The 15891-nt window shown below is 37.2% G+C and overlaps 1 protein-coding gene across 7 annotated transcripts in view; it reads right to left on the bottom strand.

Moving 5' to 3' along the window:
- The window catches only part of LOC145674949 (uncharacterized), a 768948-nt gene that overhangs the window by 177277 nt on the left and 575780 nt on the right, over positions 1-15891 (bottom strand). The gene's annotated exons all lie outside the window — the stretch shown is intronic.

Below are 15891 nucleotides of genomic sequence, written 5' to 3'. Positions count from 1 at the left end.
ATTATACATTCTCCACTGGTATTTCAGATGCATTGTATCATTTCTTCATTATTTAATCGCTTACAAAAGCATTATACAAGTCTTTTATCCAAAGAAAATCCCTCCCTTCAGGCTGTAGAATTCCCCCTAATTTTAAACATGTGTAGGTAGGTGTAGCATGTAGGTATATATTTTTCTGTATCAGATTAACTTTTCATGTACAATTTATGTTTTTCCGTCCTTCTAGTCTTTTGTTAGTGTAGTGACCTTTTTCATTTTCATTTCTTCATTGACATGTTTTCATCCATTATGTCGATTATATATTTTCCATTTTCCCTCGTGCTGCTATCAGAATGACTGCAAAAATTTGCTAAAAACATTCGATATTATCTTAGGCTGAAGCGTACGAGTTCGTAGCAGCACGATGGAGAGATAGAAAGTAATAGTGTATTGATGTGGTGTGTTTGTGATTTGCAAGGTGTAATTGCTTGGGGTGATTGTACTTTTACAATAGTTTCTTGAAGTAAGCGAAGTTTAATCGAGAAAGCTATTGACATTATGCTGACGTTTAAAGCAGTGATGTGCCATAGACTATAATTTTGTCTAAGCGTGATTCAACTGTAATCTACATGTACAGACGTGTTCAAATTATTAGACTCAACATTCAGTTTCTGAATATTTTACTGTTCTTACAATATTACGTGAGAAAATACGTTCGAACTTAGTCGAAATTACTACTATGTAACTCTGTCTTAATTCTAGTGGATGTGGTATATGCTTTTCAATATCAATAAAACAAATGCGTATGTAACATTCAAATATAATTACTATAAAGTGTGTATATCCAAATTGGAAACAAAAAATGAAATGGAATACTTACAAGAAAATTATCTCTCACACAAAGATTAATATTTCTTATGAAATCCCTTATTTTTTATTAAGTCTTTTATCCTTTGTGGCATCCTATGTACGAGTTTAGCACATTTTGCCTTCAATTCAGCATCGTGATACCACAAATCTCTTTATACCAAATCGTGATACCACATTGTGATACCAATGTTGATCTCCTTGATCAAATGAAGTTTGGTTCTAACGTGCTTCTTCTCTAGCTTTTCTTTCATGAAGCTCCAAAAGTTTTCAATCGGGTTCATATCAGGACTAGTGCCTGGCCACGGAAGAATACTAATTTCTATGTCCTCGAAGAATTTTATCACAGCTTTGGCCCGGTGGCATGGGACTTCATCATGCATAAAGATGAATTGTACGTAATCAAAACAGAGTGCAGTCTGGGAAACCGTTCTTCTTGAAGAACTTGTAGGTATTAGTCGTGCTTCATTGTCCTCTCTACTATACACAGTCTTCCAGGCCCGAAGACAGAGATTACACCCAGACCATGACTGGAGTAGGATGCTTCACGATTTATTAAAGACATTCCAACTTGAATTCCTCCCAGGACAACGTCGCACATATTGTGAACATCCATCACACACACAGATACATGATTCATCACCGAAACACACTATTCTCCAATCGTCAGCAGTCCAATATTCTAGGCCTCGTGCCCATTCGAGGCGATTCTTTGCCATGATTGGAGTAGACTCTAATTTTTGTTTTTTTTTCTCGACTGTGGGCTTTTATTCCCTCGGTACAAAAAACCTTTCGAACACTTTCGGCCAATGTCTGCGCCATACACAGCCATTTTTATGTTTAAGTCTATTAGAAGTTGCACTTCTCTTTCCCAGAGCCAATCCTTTTAGTTTTCTGATACCTCTTAGCTATAGCTTTGGTTTTCACCCACACTTCCCAACCCTATTTTGGCTCTTGTTCATTTCAACAGAGATTCTACTCACAGTTTTTTGTTCTATCCCAACTCTACTAGCAATGTATTGCCGTGTATATCTTATTTCCACCAGAAGTATTTTGTTAACTAACATTTTACGCGGAGAAAGGTCTTTTGTTTTTCCCATTATGCTGCAATTACATGACTACACAGAATAAAAGATTGATACATGAAACATGTCACGATCATTTTAAACTGGCCCATTCGAATTGTTGAACGCTTTGAATGTCGTTAACTTTTTACAACAACCACACCACTTCAGACTGTGATTGAAACACCACTTTCAGAATCCCCCCCCCCCCTCACTAATACCATCTGCTGTTCAACGGTAATATCACCAGTTCAACTGTACAGTAAACAAATGAAGTATCCTATATTGGTGGTTTAACCTTTAAATTAAATGTTCTAGAACTCTGAAATTAGGACTCCTACATCAATTTTGCATTTTTCGAGCGTGAGTCTAATAATTTGATCACGTCTGTAGTCTACGCCACACTTTTTCCCGTATAGACTATGTAGACAACGTAGACTGTAATTAATGTTATTTTCTTATACACCAAATAACTACAAAATTATACAAATAGATAATATGTGTGGACAAGGTTTGAAACTTTTAGGCTGAAGTATAATATTTGACAAAGGAAATGGAATTGAAGGAACTAATTTCATTATTGTATTACGAGGAACTAAAGTAATGTCAAGCATCTGGTTGTATAACTGCACCTGCTATGCAATCCATTATAAGGCAACAAGTGCACAGATCATATCTACAAAATATACTCGATGATCTTACCAAATGTTCTGTAACAAGGAATTCTAACCCATTAAAGTGTTCATCTGCCTTCTCTACCTCAGGATTAAACTCAACCGGGGTTATTACGAAAGCTACTGTGTTCTCCAAACTTGCCTGGCAAAATGTAAAGCTGCCAGTTTATTAAGACACCTAAACATTAAGATTCCTAGTTTAAGTTTCTCCCAAAGAAATGACATTATATGCTGGTCATTACATAATGAATCAATGTTCTTAACTTGCACGGATGTCGAAAGATAACTCGAATTCGAATTAACAATGAAACAAATAACGTTAATCAAAAGTACTCTATTATATAACCGAAACACTTGTAGTTCTTGCGGAAGATGTAATGTAAAGAAAATGTGGTTACTGTATTCAGGGGCGGTTCGAGAACGGACTCCTAAAGGTTGATCGGTGAAAGTTTTCTCTACCACCGGGCCTTTGCAACACTTTGACTGTGCCGCTAATGGAGGTTAACAATCTCCGTCTCTAAATTCAATTATGTTTATATTGGCTTTTTAAAAGTAACGAAGCGTAGTCGCTAACGCTCCTGCCTTCGGTGTGAGCGGTCCCGGGTTCGATTCCCGATGCGGTCACTCGGCGGAAAAGCGTAGAAAGCTTTTTCAAGTTAGCCATCCTGAATGAGGTTTTCCTGAGTTTTCCTCATTCATACCAGACAAATGCCTGGATGGTACCTACATTATAGGTCCCAGGCCGCTTCCTTCCTTCCCTTTCCCCGAATAGGTGCTCGCCGAGGGATGTCATCTCTTAAAGGTGACGGGTTAAATGGCCATAGACGCTGAAAGCCCAGAAATCTAAATTCTACATCCTACAAGTAATGAAAGATATTCGGTTACAACTAAGAACAAGCATTAACAATAACACTACCTACAAGTATCAATAATCACATGACAGTTTGCTACAGACTGATATTTGTTTCCAATACTTATGTTGGAAAATAAAAAGTAATGCTCTTTTGTACAGTACCATATTGCTGGGCACAGACACCTTTGCGCTATAAACAATATTACATTATTGTCACCTTACGCCTATTTAATTGGAGTTAAGTACATATTAACACGATACATCGAACCTTTTTCACCTCAGTTTTAGAAAGAACTTCCAAACTCTATTCTACCAGTAAATCTTATATTTTCTAACTATAATTTATACATTATTGAAAACATTGAATTATCAGATTAATTACGAATTATCTACATAGATTGCATAGTCTGCGATGTTCGTACTGTCTACGTGTTACGTTAAACGTAGACTATCCACTTTTACGCGTAGATGTACATTACTGGTTTAAAGACGGTGATAAACATACGTAGCTTCTGCCAGTAGACCAGTGGATATGTAAAGGGAGGTTTCCGCATTTTAAACCCTTTAACAAGATATGAAACAATACACACTTCCTTACTATATGTACACAAAAATCCTGGAACGATATGAACTAGGGAGCTTGAACCCACTCTCGATTAAATTCTGTGTACACCACTGCACTAAACAATGGTAATGATCTTTATTCACTATGTAGTACATATTATAAAGATACACTTCTTCCAAAAGTTCAGTTGATACATTCATATCGAAAGATTTCACAAGAAAAATACATATAAAATTCCAAACTATAATATACTTTTAAAATAAAAAAAAAAGACCCTCCCAGAAGAAGTGTTAACAGAAGCAAGAATAATGAAGGTGTAAAATACTTCTGTATATTCGATATTCAGCACACAATCCGAAAAGGAGAAAGAAGAAATTTTCAAATTTGCAGTGATTTCGTAAGACTAGCGTGTTTCATATTCAAAAATGAAATTCCCTATAAACGAAATGTGCATGCACAGTCATCAAGTTTTGGAAAGCAGTGAGACAGTGGTTGTCAAATAAATAGAATATATAAGAGCAAGTTCCGTTCTAAATGTAATAGCCGACGAACCTACTGTACATATCTGCCTATTTGATCGGAACTTTCACTTTGTGGTATAGGAAGATTTGTCTAAAAGTATCTAGAATTTCTCTTTTTTGATTTGAGGAACATCTGGAGCTAACGTTACCAAAAACTTTGCGCTTGACTGTTTGAATTACCCACGTAGTAAACTGTATCTTTACATATTGAAGATATATTTTTTGACTACAAATGTCCAAATATTGTACAGCGCTGGATAGAAGCGCATAAGATGTGGAATGCATAAAGTACATTGCTACTGTTTACGATTTCTTTTTCTTTCAATTTTTCTGTTTACTGACTGCTTTATCTCATAACTGCAGAAATTAAAAAGAAAAGATGAACATAGTTTTCCCCCAGAGGTTTTGGACCGCCCCAGAAAATCAAGGAGACTGGATAAAACAATGATTGCATTAACTTAGAAAGAACGTTTGAGGTCCAAATATATGTAGAACAAAAATTTCATAAAAATCTAATCATTAATATGCATGTTGTGTGCCAGTAAAAGTGAGTATCCGCCCAGATAATTTCCTTTGTTAATAGCGAAATGGAGACAACTATTTTAGTAAATACGAGAAGCTTATGGAAGACGCGCATCTGAACTCAAATCGGCCATTTAATATGAAATGTTTTACAAAAGAAGTAATATAGGTGGATAACCAATTTTACTGGAGATTTTACTTAACCACCATAATCATTCATAGCAATTTAATTATTAATTCAAATAATATTGAATATAAATGCCTTCATATATTTTTAAAGAGATTCGTTCACTTTTCCACGCCATTGGAATAAATTTAAATTATTTTATCAAATCTGTTACCACTTTCGAATTTAGTGGAGTAGATAGCAGAAGTTTTCTATCTTTTGATATTTATTAACCAATGACTTTGTAAGAAAATGAAAAAAAAAAGTGATTAGAGTTCTGAGTAATGTAAAAGATGATGCCTGCCTCAAGAAAACTATATGAAAATCGATTCATTTTCAAACCTACGTGCAGGCACGTAGCCAGGATTTCGTTATGGGGGGGTCCGAGTCCGTGACATGAAATACTGTGGTCATCACACCAGGAACTCAATCATTGTAAACTATTTTACTGGCAACATATGTTGGTTCGTTTAGCCAGGATTTCGTAATGGGGGGGGGGACATGACATGAAATACTGTAGTTATCACCAGGAGCTCGATCAATCTAAACTATTCTACTGGCAACATATATTGGTTTGTTAGGACAACAAACTGGAGGTATATTAGTAAGCAGCGGCACCGACTTTCCAAAACTTATGTGGGTACATACCAATGGTGAGACGTGTTGTATGTTTTCAGGAGAGTGTTGATATTTTTTGATTGATTTCTTTTCAGTTAAAATCTTTTATGAACACTGTCATAAAGGGCTGTGTTCGATTATATTCACAATATAGTTTTATTTTATTATTATTATTATTATTGTGTGGGCTGCCTCTGACTAGGCCAGAGACAGGCAGTTGCAAGATGTTGCTTGGCTGCCTTTTCATAGACATATTTAAAACAAAAAATTGTGTTTTAGAGGTTAGAAATTTTAACTTCCATCCCAATGTTTTAATTGCTTATTATTTTTTTGATAATGGTAAGTGAGAAATATTTATTTTATATTGTTTCTATCAAACTAAAAATGTTTTGGGTGCACCACACCCACAAGATTATTTGTGTGGGTGCTGGAGCCCCGGTGCACTCAAAGAGTCGGCGTCCATGTTAGTAAGTATTTTAATAACAAACTATAAAGAAATCTCGAGCAAAAAAATATAAAAAGTACTGAAAAAGATTTTAAAACATCTACGGGTCTTCCTCTGTTCATACAAATATAACAATTTTCATTTCATTATGATCTCAACTATTATAAAAAGGAAATATCCACTATTATAAAAAGTGTATATCAATAATGTCTTGTAAAATATTTTACAATATCTGCGTTCCTCTTTGTGTTGAATCAAATGATAACATAATTTCTTTCCATAAAACGTTTTTGTTTTCATTATTCCGTCAAACTGTACTGTCTGTTCTAAATGACAGGTTAAAGGAGCAGTAGAAAACTGTTTTTGAAGTAACATGTTTGATTCTGCAGAGAAGCGAGGACGAAAATTGTGATATAAGATGCCCACACTGTTACAAAACGACATTATGCTTTCGAAAGCTTGAAATTTCCTGACTAATAACAGAAATTCTGAGAGCTTTTCTAGAAATTTCAAATTTCCTCATAAGAAAGAGTAACCAAAAGCTTGCTGTAACTTTTTATTTTTAACACTGATTCTTCTTTTTCTCGTTTCTTTTTGTTTCATCGTTTCTTATATTTTTTCATTTCTGGTTTCGAAGGGGTGGGTCCGGACCCCCTGGACCCCTTCCCTTTGGCTACGTGCCTGCTAGGTGTACATAACACAAAGGAGGAACTTAGGAACTTTGCTGGTGACTATGTAAATTACAAGGAAGAAATGTATGCTTAATAAAAGATTTAAATAACATCAAAATAGCACCAGATGCTGATCAACGTTTGTAGGCAACATGATTTGGTGATGAGAAATACATGGTTTAAGAAGAGAAAAATAAAAACTGCACCTGTGGAAAAGTCCAGGAGATAAAAGACGATACCAAAGCGATTATATTCTCATCAAGCAACGTTTCAGGAATAGTGTATGGGACATTAAAATACCACCAGGAGCAGACATTGATTCGGATCATAATCTCCTAGTGGCGGATGTGCAAACATGGCTAAAGTCACTCAAGAAAATGGAAGGAGAAACCGGAAATGGAATTTAGAAGGACTAAGAAGTATGGAAAGTAATGTGAGAAAAGAGATAGAAGAGATATTCTGTGCAATAAACGATAGGGTAGACAGCTTGGAGGAAAATTAGGGAGAAGATAAGCAGATTCTGTTAGATAAAGTCAAGAACGGCATTAGAAAGACGGAAAGAGCACCGAGAAAACCAATAGCAACTGAAGAGACGTTTAAGACGATGGAGAAAACGCAGAAGAGTGAAAATCATGGACATCAAAGAATACAGAAGGCTTAATAATGAATTGATAAGAGAAACTGGCAGAGCCAGAGAGAAGTACATGGAAGTAATACATGAAGAAATAATAGAACTTCAACGCCATGACAGATATTATCTGATGTATCAGAAAGCACAGGAATCGGTGGAAAAACTAGCAAAAGTATACGCGCTTTTGGAATCGAAGTCAATAAGGTCACGTAGCCGCGGACCATCAAAGAATCCTTAGGACCTTGGAGGGTTACATAAATGATCTATATGACAAGCAGAACCGCCTAAGAGATATCGTAATTGAAGCAGCAGAAGAAGGGGACCAAGTATACTGAAAAGTATAGTAAGCCATCAAAGACATGCGAAGGAGGAAGGCCCATGGAGATGTTGATATACCGATGGATTTGCTGAAGAGATTGGGAGGCAATACAACGAAAGTACTAACTACACTTATTAACAAGATCTACCTGAGTGGAGAATTGGTGAAGGATTTTCTCCATGTTCTAATGGTTGTGCTATCTAAAAAAAGAAAAAGAAAAAAGAAAAACCTGCGATAATCACAGAATCATTAATTATATTTCCCACACTAGAAAAATTATTGCGTGCATATTGAATAGGCGGTTGGAAAGTAAGACAGAAAACTTACCGGAAGTAGGTGATCAATTTGGGTTCCAGAGATGCTATTGGGTTATTGAGAATTATATCAGAACGAGTTCTCGACGCAAAGGAAGAGTTGTGTTTGTGCTTCATCGACTGGCAAAAAACTTTCGACTGGGTCATATGGACCAAACTTCTGGAAATACTGGAGAGAACGTCGACTCATTCGCAATCTGTACACAGAACAAAGAGTGAAGTTGCGCCTGGATCAAGGAAAAACCAACGATGTGGAGGTTGGGAGAGGAGTTAGACAAGGATATAGTATGTTACACCAGTCATTCAAAGTTTACAGTGAGTGGTTAATGAAGGAAGTATTAATTGAAGTGGGAGATTTGAAAGTAGGAAGACAGATCATCAACAAAGTGAGGCATGTGGACGGCACGGTTATTATAGCCAGAATCAAGGAAGAATTGTAGGATATAATGAAAAGAATAGTCGACACTGAAAAACAATATGGAATGGAAATCAACATCTAAAAGTCAAAAGTCATTTGAACATCCCGTGGAAACACGCATTTAAGAATCAGAGTAGAACAAAGACAGCTTGAAGAGGTCAACTGTTCCAAATATCTAGGGACTCTTTTCACAAGAGATACTTACTACACCAAAGATTTCTATTGCAGTGCACCAAAGATTCCTATTTTGTATTTACTGCAATGTATAAACGTATTTTTATAAAAGTCATATTTTCTTTTACGTCACAATAACTCATGTAAAACAGGTTGAATATGTGAAATGATGAGAATTGCAATGGTCGTTAACAATAAAATAAAGCAATAATTGAAATGCAATAACAATTTTAAACAATAAAATTTGATAAAGAGAATTAAGTAAATTAATGATCATAGGGCCTTAATGGTTCATTTAGACCTACATGACAGGATTTTAACTAGTTAATATTTTTTGTGAAACTCAAGGGACTGACTACCGTAAGAGACTGGTTAATGCATTGGATTTGCAGGCAGATAATCCAATATCAAATCCTGGCAGATGTGAATATTTTAACATGCTTCAATTTTAATTCCAATCCATACTCAGTATGATAAGCAAGATTGTCTCCTGTGGAGAAAGAAAGAGATGCTGGAATAACGGGAAATTGGAGCAAGACTACGAATGGAGTTAAGATTTACAAACTTATTTTCATCAATTATTCAAGATTTGATATTTTTTAGATTACTTAAACCATTTTCTAACACATGGTATGATCAGTGTTTTTTCTTTCATCTCATACGAAGCGTGTAGTAAAATAATGCATTACACACAAAACGAGTTATACCTAGGTAATGTCTCTGGTATATGGCACTCACTGGATCCCAATCAATAGAGATAAATATTAAAGTTTTTTTTTCGTGCATCAATTCCACAGCAAAAAACTGTTTCAGTGCTCCACAGGCTTGGTAACTGCTCGAAAAGGGAACCGGTCAAAACCCGCACAGCCAAAAACCCCCACACTCAAGAAATGTCAAAACGCCCACACAAACGGTCATAACCCCCACGCAAATGGACAAATCTCCCAAACGCACGAACGGTCAAAACCCCCACAGCCAAAACCCCCACACTCAAGAAATGTCAAAACGCCCACACGATCGGTCATAACCCCCACACAAATGGACAAATCTCCCAAATACACGAACGGTCATAACCCCCACAGCCAAAACCCCCACACTGGTAGTCGGTCATAACCTCCAACGGTCATAACGCCCACACAAATGGACAAAACAGCCACACATAGCAACGGTCACAATCCCCACATAAATGGACAAAACCCCCACACAAATGGACAAAACTCCCACATGCAGAAATAGTGACAACTGCCACACAAATGGACAAAACCCCCACACAATCGGACAAATCTCCCACACTCTGAAATGATCCTGTTTGCATGTATTGCCCTTGTACTTTTTAATAACATTTTTTTATTCCAATTAAACTGATGTTGCAACTATTCTTCTTGGGCGTCATAAAGAGCCGCAACAAAGACGTGGAATGACGATCATTTCAGAGTGTGGGGGATTTGTCCGATTTTGTGGGGGTTTTGTCCATTTGTGTGGCAGTTGTGACAATTTCTGCATGTGGGAGTTTTGACCATTTGTGTGGGAGTTTTGCCCATTTATGTGGGGATAATGACCGTTGCTATGTGTGGCTGTTTTGTCCATTTGTGTGGGGGTTATGACCGATTGTGTGGGCGTTTTGACATTTCTTGAGTGTGGGGGTTTTGGCTGTGGGGGTTTTGACCGTTCGTGCGTTTGGAAGATTTGTCCATTTGTGTGGGGGTTATGACCGATCGTGTGGGCGTTTTGACATTTCTTGAGTGTGGGGGTTTTGGCTGTGGGGGTTTTGACCGTTCGTGCGTTTGGGAGATTTGTCCATTTGTGTGGGGATTATGACCGTTTGTGTGGGTGTTTGACATTTCTTGAGTGTGGGAGTTTTGGCTGTGGGGGTTTTGACCTAGACCCCTCGAAAAGCTACATGTAAGTGGTGTTGCATCTGTCCAGGCGTTTGTGAAACCAGCAAAATTACTGGACCCGACCAAGCACTCACATGTTTAAGTACTTTTATCGCTTTTATTTGTAAGGGCTATTCGTTCAATTTCGATTTTTTTTAAAAATCCAAAAGTATTCCTTGTAGCTCAGAAACTCTACGGCAGGTACATGTGGCACTATCTCATTATGACGTCACAGCGTTATCGTTCATTCAGTTCAGTGAGGCATGATGGTGTGTGAGTGATATGTTGTGTAATCTGAGCCGGATTCTGAAATGGGTTATCGAGAGTAACAGTGAATCTGTGTTTAATTTTATTTTAAGCTTGAAAAACGGTTACAGAAATGTACGAAGTGTTGCAAGTAGCATTTAGTGAGGCATCAATGAATCACGCAATGACTTTTGAGCGATATTCACTTTTCCAAGCTGGAAGGATGGTTGCGGATGATCCCTCTCTTTAGGAGAGAAAATTGCCCACATCAGTGCACTTCTGAGATCCGACACTTGATTGACTATCAGTGAAATTGGGAGAAATATTTCGATCGGTTTATGTCACCAAATCTTACACGAAGGTTTAGGGATGAGACATGTATAGGTGAAATTCATACCGAGGGTTCTCACACAGGATCAAGACACTCGTGTCATCATCAGCAGGAAACTGGAGGAAATACCAACTAATGGTTCGACATTCCTAGGCAGTATCATTATTACGAAGGATGAATCATGGGTTTACGGCTATGATCCCAAATCCAAAGTAACATCATTTCAATGGAAGTTACCTGAAGGGCAGGTCTCAGGAATTTGCCATCCCTTTCCTAAAATTTAAAAAAGAAAAACACACATTCTAGATACCACGATTTTAAGTACGTATCCCTATCACAATTATAATAGTAAGTGAAAATATAAGATTCGCCAAATAATAATAATAATAATAATAATAACAATAATAATATATTAAAAGAGGAGTTATAGGTCGATGAGAACGTACAAAGTTACAGTGTGTCTGTCAGCGAAGAAACTTTAAACAATACATTTTTCATATATTTACTTTATGCCAGTTTTTGCCGCCATGTGTACTTTTATCGCTGCTTACGCATACGATAATGCTGACGCTGGTTATGAGAATCAATGAAACTCAAATAGGAACGACAAGTCCAATTAGAGGTAAAAATGCTTCTAATTTTGAGTGTGTGTTTGTGTTTCTACATGTTTGTGATTCTACATCACAAATTTGTTCCACGTGGCAAAACTATTAAAAGGAAATGTAACAACGATTACGCGACTCCCCGTTCGTCATTAATGACCGAAATTGGTATCTGGACAGCTCCCCACTATGACACAATTACAAAGCTCTAAGTTACGCTTCGATTTCTTGTCCGAAAAAGAACATCCCTGTCGTTCACCAATCCTTCAAGTTTCATGTAACTTTTTCCTATTTCCTTCACTGAAATTAACTTTAAAAGGAAAACGATTTTGGACTACTGAATCTCTTGGTTCCCCTATAGCAGCGTATACGTTAAACCTCTTCTTTCCAGCTCCCGCCAAATGGGCTTTATGGTAGAAAAACACTGTGAACTTGGATTTTCTTGGGTTCTCCCGTTTCCTTCTACCTTCGTGATTTCATCATTATCATCCATCTAATTATCACCGTCTTCCTTAGTCTTGCTGCATAACCGTGAGATGTTAAATAAAACGGAGATTCAGTAGTAGAGCGCTCACCTTTGCTACAGTGGGCCATGGTTCCATTATAAGTCGAGTGAGTTCGTGGAGCACAAAGCTATGTTTATAATTTTTCTCGAGGTTCAATGACAACGCAAAGGTTTAGTTTAAAGGGCATAATCATGGTACGTAAAGCTAAATATTTAGCTTATTTCACTTAATTACTCACTCGAAGTTACTTAAAGAGGGTTCAAACTCCGGTATTTTTTAAATATCAGAATGTATATTTATCTATCTAGGTCACTGCCAAAATACTATGACCACCTACTTAATATCTGGTATGTCCACCTTTGACTCGCAGGATAGGTATAGAGCAACACATCTGCATACACAAATCACTTAATTTTCTGTAAATTCCGTAGAGGGGGTTGATGATCTCGGATCTGTCATTCAATGGCATTCCAAAGATGTTCGATTGTGTAAAAATCGAGTGAGATGGGGCCATTGAAGCAATTGCATTTCATGACTGTAGTCCTCAAACCACTGCAGCACAACATTGGCTTTGTGACAGGGGGCACTGTCCTGCTGAAAGATGCAAGTGCCAGCTGGAAACATGACTGGCGTGAATGAATGTACATGATCTGCAATGACATATCAAGAGCTAGAAGACGTCACGGGACCCTCCACAACAATCCTGGATCTATGGATTACCATTTGAGTGTTTTCCTCATTATAATGGAGCCACCACCGGCTCGTTGTCATTCTACCGCGCACGTCTCAAGAAGCTGTTTCCCTGCAAGACGACCATTCTGGCCAGGTCACCAGTATGCTGAAGGCAGTATCGTAATTCATCGGACCATGCAACGCTATACCATTGCTTTGCGGCCCAATTATGATGGGCACGTGTCCATTCTAGTCGTAATCGACCATGCCATACGGTCAACATTGGTACACATGTGAGATATGGGCTACGGAAGCCCATACCTAAAAGTATGCGGTGAACTATTAATTCGTGCTACGTTCACTGTTAAAGTATGATGTTTATTGTTTCACACTTTCGGCTTTAGTCTGTTTTACAAACCTCGACAGTCTACGATGTCCGACATATTTAATGAGATGTGACTGCCTCACGCCTTATCATTCTGTGCTGTTTTCACCATCCTTTTCCTACCTTTGGAAGACATTAAAGCAGCACCTCGCGAACACCCGACAAGTCGTGCCGTTTCCGAGATGCTCGTTCCCTGCCGTCTGACCATCACAATCTGGCCCTTATCAAACTCTGATATACCATCGATCTTTCCCATTCTATGCACAAACATCACACTGATTGATAGAGTGAGAGCCCCGCCACAGTCTGGAGAACGGTTCTGCTGTGCCCTGTAACTATTGTCAGTAAAATGACTTCGTTCAGAAAGTAGTAGATTGTCATAATGTTTGGGCTGGTCACTGTATAATGACCCGTGAAACATAGCTCTGTTACGATAGCCAGGAGTGTATATGTTCATAACAATAGGCACATAACTCTTTTATGTTTGCATTGGTGGCTGATGCAAACATTTGTTAGATAACGTAATCCCGATTTCGGTAAAACATAGATTTTCTAAGCATCAAATAATATTCATTAACTCGTTTCAATACATTGATTTTGCATACTTCTTAAAAAGACGCATTTGTGGGATGCTTATAGAACGATTACTTTCCTTTGTTTCTATAACATTACAATAGCTTCTGGTAATTGTAATTACAGGTTCTCCCAGTTACATAAATTTATGCAATGTTGCAACTTGACCGATGTTTGTCATATCAGGAACGGCTCGATATCAAATTACTGTAAACGGCACTCGAATCTTTACGTCTATTTAAAACTATCTGCATGGTTGAAGGCGATACTTATTTGAGTTGTTTTTCGAAAGAAAGCCAACTCATTGTAATCTTGTTTCTTTTTATTCGAAACATCCCATATCGCGGTCATATTATCGATATTAAGTTACTTTTGACTGTGCACTGCCTTGTCCGTTTCACCTGCGTTATTACTGTTGTAGAGACATTCAAAATTAAAACGGTCGTAATACTGTAACATCATCAGTCTGCAGCACTGAATAACAAATGTGATATTGTAAGTTTTCATTTCATACGTAGATCTGAAACTTGTAACACCCTGGCGCAGCGCAATTTGGAAAATTAAAACTTTATGTTGGGATGCCAACAATGTTAATTTTGTAGTATTGCGGAGTATGTCAAACAATGTCCCATTTACGATACTTGAATGTTACGAAATTTCATTCAGTTTTATCTGTCAGCTTGTAAGTTACAAGAATGTTTCAAGACACATGTCCTCTCTCGCTCTCTCTCTCTTTCTATATGTTCTAATAGTGGGACAAATTATAAGCCAACTAGGTAACTGAAACATATATTTAGAAACAAACTTTTATTTTTCTAAATCAAACTGCATATATATATTATTCGGCGTAAGCTCTAAACTGCGATAAACAAAACCACGTGAAACTAAATCTCGCTGATTTGCTGTTGTCCTACCGACGCTTGTACTCCTCCGCAAAATAGTTCATGTGATTGCATTATTACTTTTACTATGAAGCTTCATATAAAACTGCTATATTATTATAAATGACAAAAATATAATACGGATTATCTAATAATACTGCAATTGAGTGTGGCTAATGAAACAACAGAAATAAACACTAAGCATGCGCAGTAATTCTGGCTCCAACTCAACTGTGGACGCGTGTTCTGAAAGATGACTGGCATGAATCTCGGTTCCGCGAGTGTTGTGGTGAAACACCAACAAGGCAAACCTTTACTCACAAAGCAACAATTATTTACGAGCGAAATTCAAATACTTCTTTTTTTTTTTTTTTAATCTTTCGAGTTTCTTTTCTTTCTTTTCTGCTGCTGCTGTAAGTATCTGGATAACACGAGATAGTATTGTCAAAATGCACGTGTATAATTTGCTCCTCCCCGTGGGGAGTGGGAGTGATACATCACTAGCCAATCGTATTTGTGACAAGCGGAAGGATACAAATATTTTGTTTATCGGAGTTTAGAGCTTACTACAGCTGAGTTTAGAGTTTATTGATAATATACAGAGTGGCCCAAAAGTAGGTATACAGACCTGCATCTTTCAAGTATGATATTTTAAATGAATAAGATAATGAATTAATTTGCTTCGGTTTGTTCCGAGCTTAAGGTGTAAGTGAAAATAAATTAAGAACAGATATGGAAGAAACTAAGTCAATACCTGTATGGATGACAATAAGTAAATGATGTAAAACGTCATGACCGATCGGTACGGGACTGTATACCTACTTTTGGGCCACTCTGTATTGTACGTTAGTACGCCTAACAGACCCTTTGTCTACAATTACGACTGCAAATCTTTTCGATATACTTTGAATCAATGATTCGCACAATTTGAGAATAGTGGACTCTCTCTAAATCATAAGGATGTATTCTATCAATTAGGGAATGTTGTAGGCCATTAGCTTTGATTCTGATGTCACG

Source organism: Thermobia domestica, chromosome 18, assembly GCF_964235325.1.
Source record: "Thermobia domestica chromosome 18, izTheDome1.hap1.1, whole genome shotgun sequence".
In the NCBI taxonomy this organism is placed as follows: Eukaryota; Metazoa; Arthropoda; class Insecta; order Zygentoma; family Lepismatidae; genus Thermobia; species Thermobia domestica.
Note: the sequence above shows the minus strand (reverse complement) of the source record. Positions and strands in the feature narration are given on the sequence as shown.